Below are 6,380 nucleotides of genomic sequence, written 5' to 3'. Positions count from 1 at the left end.
CAGACTTAGTCTCTCCCACAAAGCTGCAGAAACTTGAGCTATGCTTGAGTTTGTCCACTCGGCTCAAACATGGGCTGAAATGGGGCCCAACACAGTCTTTCTTTAATGAAAATAAACTACCTTCAATCAGAAGCTCTGAGCATCATGGTTACCCTACTGAGAAGGACTGTTGAAAAGACTTGAGAATACTAAAGCATGCTGGTGTTACAGTTTATATCTATGTTCAGTTCCCCAACCAGATCAGTCAATAGCAGTGACACTAGTCAAAGCCTTGTACAGAAGGAGGAGTACACAGTACACAGTAGAACCCTTGCCTGAGATCTTGACTCATAAAACACTCTAATATATACAAGTTGGTTTTTACATACTATACTTTGAGGTAGACACTTGCATATTAGCAAATAACTAAATATGTAGGAAGATAAATTGGTGAATGGATAATTACACAATAGCTAAATCCTGTGGCTAGTTATAAAAGCAAGTATCTGAAGAATATTATTTCTAGAGCTTAGCCCTGTAACTTTCAAGATAAAGGTGTTATTACAATCTATCCCAACCACTTTGTAACATTTTTCTTAACTATTTCTATTAAATCTACAAGTCAAATAACACAGAACAGAATAAATACCTAAATATGTGGTAGGCATTAACGACTGCAGAGATATTTGGGAACAGCTTCTCAGTTTATAGTATTTGAGGTGTGACAACATCCCATGTTTTTAGAGAGACTGTCCTCACAGCCATTGCCTGTCATTAAAGGGCACATCATTTGTCTCCAGATACCTTTAAAGATAATCCTTGTGAAACAGGGACCAAGCTGCAGGGATGTATGTTAATTACCCTTCACTGGTGAGTATAGGTGACAGAAGCTGAGATTCCTTTGTGATGAGGAAAAATGTGAAGGGATAGTTTTAAAATGAATATTACTAGTAAGTCAGAAAATCATCTTTCATAGAGACATTTCTATCTTTGTATTGGCATTATTAATTCGACAGTCTGAAATGGCTAGTCAAAACAGCAAATTATTCAACAGAAATGTCCATGTGATTATTCCACATTCATTTTTCTCCCTGAGAATTTTTTTGGTAAATTATCTCACTTGTATATATTTCTGTGTGAACTTTAAAGAATATGCCTAGCAAATTGGAATGGTCTATGTGAGTTTAATTTATGTTTATCATAGGCTTACTTCATGTATGGGTAGGGCTTATTGGTGGCTATGACTTTGCATAAACTACTTGAAATACTTTGGAATACAGTAACAAATAATCTCAAGCTTATCACTTTTGCTTTATATATAATGAAAATAGCAACAATGCTATCACTTTCTTTCAGTTGTAAATTTTGAGCAGTTGATATAACAGTGATGCCAAAACAAATACAAAGAGATGTGGCTTATCAAATCTGAACCTCAACTGTGGAGACTCTAAGACCAAACAGATTCACTGAGGGAATTGTAAGTGTGAGATGGTGAAGGACTCTTTGCATTCTCTGGTAGATTAAGTGACAGGCTGTTAATGTGAGCAAGCAGCAATTGTTAGCTTTGAGTTTTGCATTTACACTTGAATGATTTCCTTAAACTCAGAGTGAACTCAAATGAGGTTGTTTGATTCTTTCTTAAACGTAAATCTGTTCTTAAAAGCAACAACACATCCTTCTCACATAATGGAAACCTAAATAAAATTTACAGGATAGCTGCCAAACAGTTAAAACAGGGAGATCCTGTTAGAAAGTATATGTGGGTAACCTTCATAAGTAATTTTCAGTCATGATTTACACATGTATCCAGCAATATATACCATTGTTTTTATTTTTAAAAGTACAGAATAGGTTAAATAAAGTATTTTAAAATATTTTCAATTGCAAATGTTCATTATTATTATTTGGTTATTTTTGAGATTATATTTCAATTACAGTTTTTCTTCCCTTTTCTCTGTCTAAACTTTCCCATATACATCTCTTCAATAGTGTTCAAATTTGTAGTCCCACTTTCATTAATTATTGTGTGCGTGTGTGTGTGTGTGTGTGTGTGTGTGTGTATTATTAAAAGTAACTTGTTGAGTCTGTATATGTGACTTATATGTATGTTTTAAGGGATGATCATTTGGCTGAACAACTGTGTTCTTGGGAGGAGGGACTCCAGTTCTCAGCTTTATTCAGTTGCCTATAGATATTTGTGTGTAATGACACAAAAATAATTACCAGATATAAATTTCATAGCATGGAGGAACTCATTTATAACATGAAGGAACCCAATAAAGCAGTGGTTCCTCTTGGTGGTTAAACGATCCTTTAGAGGGTCACCTAAGACCATCAGAAAACACAGATATTTAATTATGATTCATAACAATGGAAACATTACAGTTATGCAATAGCAACAAAAATGATTTTATGGTTGGGGATCACCACAACATGAGGAACTAGACTAAAGGGTTTCAGCAAAAGGAAGGATGGGAACCACTGTAATAGGGGAATACAAATGTAAATGCAAGTTGGTAATATAATATTGAAGGAGCTTTCAGTTGCAGAGATACTAAGATGCAGGAAATTGCAGAAGGGAAATACACAGCCCTATTCCCATTCCTCTACCTCACAGGTCCCAGAGAGCCACACCCCTGCTTGCAGGCCTTTGTTGATTTTGTGATGTTTTGCACAATGGCTGTCAGGGAGCACTGAAAGAGTTGGGGGCAGACCACCACTGCTCTGCTATGGGGAAGCCTATCCCAGGGTATAGGAAGCTGCAATCTGAGATCCTACAGAAATAAAAGCACTGGTGACAACTAGAGATAGAACAAACTTCTGTGTCACATGGTGGCAAATGTCTACACACGTTAGTGTGTTCATGACAGCCACAAGTGCTCTTGGCCATGATGCCTGCACTCATTCAGAAATAAGGATAATACTTAAATTATTCTTCGCAAAATTTGAAAGTCAGTTTCATGAGGTTAATTGAAACAGAGCAACATTACATTCTATGATACAAGGAGTGTTTGAACTGTCCTGTATTACGATTTGGGTTCTTCTTTCTCATACACAAGAATCTGCCAACTACTTCCTTTTTCTTGAACTTTCTATGGAAAGAATTAAATGATATATATTTTACTTTCATTTTTAATTTTTTTCACTCAGCATACTTTTTGAGACAGTGTTTGTCAATAGTTGGCTACTTTTGTTGTTTTCTTATTGATTTCACATGGTGACATTCTTACAACGTGTTTACCAACTCAGCAGTTTTAGACTTTGAGATGTTAGTTTTATCCTGCTATCAATAAAGTTGATGTTAATATTAAAGTACATATTTCTGCTTGGACAGATATTTTTATCTCTCCTAGGAAAGAACTATCATGAACACATTACTAATGTTTATTTAATTTGTAACACACTGTCAAAATGTTTTTTATTTTAAGCATGTGTGCAAGAGCACACTCCATGCCTGTATTTTTAACTTTGAACACCTAAAATTTTTCTTCTATGACTTTTCTCTCCCTTTTTTCATTTACATTACTGTCTAGATATTCCTTTAGTAGGTTGGACAGTGATGATGAAAGAAATGATCCTTCACATCTCCTGCAGGTGCATGCATTTGATCTCTAGAAAGCAAGTTTAATTTTAGTGTTCTGTTTCATTGATTTCTTTGATTACGTTGATAAATTTCGCCTTTAATATTTGTAGAGAAATTTTAATTCAGCAATTTGTCTACTATGATCAGGGATCACATCCAAAGATCTGATTAGACCAGAATGCAAACAAGTCCTGAATAATTACACCATGGTCTGGCTAAAATACAGAAACACCCTTAGTACCCACCTTTAATCCCTAACAATGAAGGTAGTGTTAGTTTGTAGCAGGAAACAACCATCTTTGAAGATGACTTCTAATAGAAGAGCAGAATTGATGAATTGATCAAACAGAGAATGATTTGAGACAATGCGTCAGATACAGTATATGTCCAACTCACTTGAGAAGAGGAAGAGAGGCTACCTAAGAGCAGCAAGAGAAAAAAAAAGGAGGGTGATTGTGGTGGGTGGTGTGTGTGGATGGCAATTTTACTGGGACAGTTTTGCAGAGACAGGTTACAGAGAGAGCAAGGTAGACACAAGTGAAGACAGAATGAGCCAGGGAATGAGAAGGAGCCAGAAGATTAGAATATATTGCCAACATTAGTGTGAAGACAGGTAGAACAATTCAGTCAGAAGCCAAAAGAAACTGAATCAAATATCTCATTCTTGAAAGATTAGATTGCATGAAGGCTAGAAGCTGTCAGGCCTAGGCCTAGTTATAGCATAGAGAAGGAAACACTCTGGGCTCAGCCCAAGCTGTGTGTTTGCACAAGTAGGATATGGCTCTCACCTCATCACTTCAGCTGAGAAAATAAAAGTTAAATTTACAACTTCTACTTTGATGATACACATAACTCCACTTAAAATTTTCTTTTCCATATTGAAAATAAAGTGAATTACACTGACTGCTCTTTGAATCTGAAATTAATGTATTGTCAGATTTAATTTTTAAGTGTTTCATTATGAATCTGTGTTCATAGTGAATATCTGTAGTTTCTTTCCAAGTAATGGTTTCTGTTTGTTGGCTTTTGTTTGTATTTGATGGTTTTGATATGAACATAAGGCTTCACACAGTTAGAAGATAAGGCTTCCAGACTTCGTTATTTTGTGAGAGAGTTTGTATGTGTCGTATATTAGTGTGTGTGTATATGTGTGTGTGTGTGTGTATGTGTGTGTATCTTTGTTCCATTTTATTTTACCTCATTCTTTTGTGTCTTTCCTTTCATTCTGTTTCAATACTATCTTCCCCATATTAGATATACACCTGAGTCTTCCTAAACTAAAAGTACATTCCAACTGTTTGTATGTTGATATGTGATGCATCTCAGACATTGTTATGAATCAAACTGTTGACTTCTATGTTGCAGGAAACCTGAATGTGATGGGAAGGAATTCGAGACCTTCTCTGGTAACAAAGCTCCCCACAGTACTTCACTGCAGGACTGGGAGCTAAGCAGGGTTTTCTAATACTCCCCATCAGAGATCCTGTGTGTCCAGGAAACAGGAATTGGCAAAAGGAACTCCTCTTTGATGTGACTCTAGCCAACCAGAACATAGCTTTGGAAGGTCTTACCCTTCTCCAACTCCTACACCTCCATTTTCTCTGAGTTGCTAAAAAGCATTAGATTACATTCTTAAAGCTTTGAAGGTCCATTCCTTATTTGGCTACCTTTTCTTCCTGATAATGACTATTAAGGTCCAACTATTAAACTATTGAAATCCAACATCAAAAAGCCTCCTTTTTGCCATCTAATTAACATTCCAAATCAAAATTAACCAACTCATCCTAATACAGAATTTCTTGTTTTACCTTTATAAACTGCCATTTGCCTATGGGCCACATTTGTCTTCTTTCTATTCAGAGGCAATCTTTTGTCCCTCTGAGACAAATATCCCTTTCCCTTCTCCCTTGTTTTCTTCCCCTTCTCCCTCTTTCTGTATGTTCTGTGTTTGTCTTTTATGTATGTCCTTTGTCCATGTGGGAAAAATAAGTCTCCTTTGTGTTTTGAACCTATTCTTGGGGTGTCTAGAGCTGACTTTGATGTCTTTCATTCTCTGCAACTGATCATACATCTAACCTTTTCACTTATACTCAGTTTTCATTGTTTACCAGGTGCTGTTTTTAGTGCATATATAGTGGTTTAAAAGTAAAGAACAACAAATGAAACAAGGTTAAAGATGAGTTATCTTTAAAACTGAAGAAGAGCTTTGAAAGGAGGAAACTATGATAAGGCAAAGAGACTTTATCTGCCATAGAAGACAAATCCTGTGTCTAAAGAGGACACTTCTGGTGCTTTATATTGAGAAGTTGAAATTTGATAAAACTTGCTGTAGATGAGACAGTGAGTTCACTGAGCAGGAAGGCACAGTCCATAGAGAAGCAATGCGGGTGGGTTACTGCTCTGTGTCAAGAGCCATGGAGAATGAGGGTCATCTCTGAAGACCTGTGCTCAGACAGCTTTCCGTGCATGGTACTGCAGCTCCTCTGGAGAAATGCAGGAAGGCAGGTTAAAGCTGAAAACAGATGCTGTCTTAGCTTCCCATTTTTTGTCTGATTGTACTTTTGAACGTTATCTTATAATGAACATTAGGACAGCTAGATACACTAGGCAGTTCACAAAAGTCTAAAATGAAACACAGAGACAATCACTTAGCACCAGCAAGAGAGGTGTGCACCATTGATGGAGAGAGCACAGTAACATCACAATAGAGAGGTGTACACCACTGATGGAGAGAGTACAGTAACATCACAATAGAGAGGTGTACACCATTTATGGAGAGAGTACAGTAACATCACAATAGAGAGGTGTACACCATTGA

This window comes from Grammomys surdaster, unplaced genomic scaffold, assembly GCF_004785775.1.
Source record: "Grammomys surdaster isolate TR1022 unplaced genomic scaffold, NIH_TR_1.0 124192, whole genome shotgun sequence".
Classification (NCBI taxonomy): Eukaryota; Metazoa; Chordata; class Mammalia; order Rodentia; family Muridae; genus Grammomys; species Grammomys surdaster.
The sequence above is the reverse complement of the archived record's forward strand: the minus strand, read 5'-3'. Positions refer to the sequence as shown.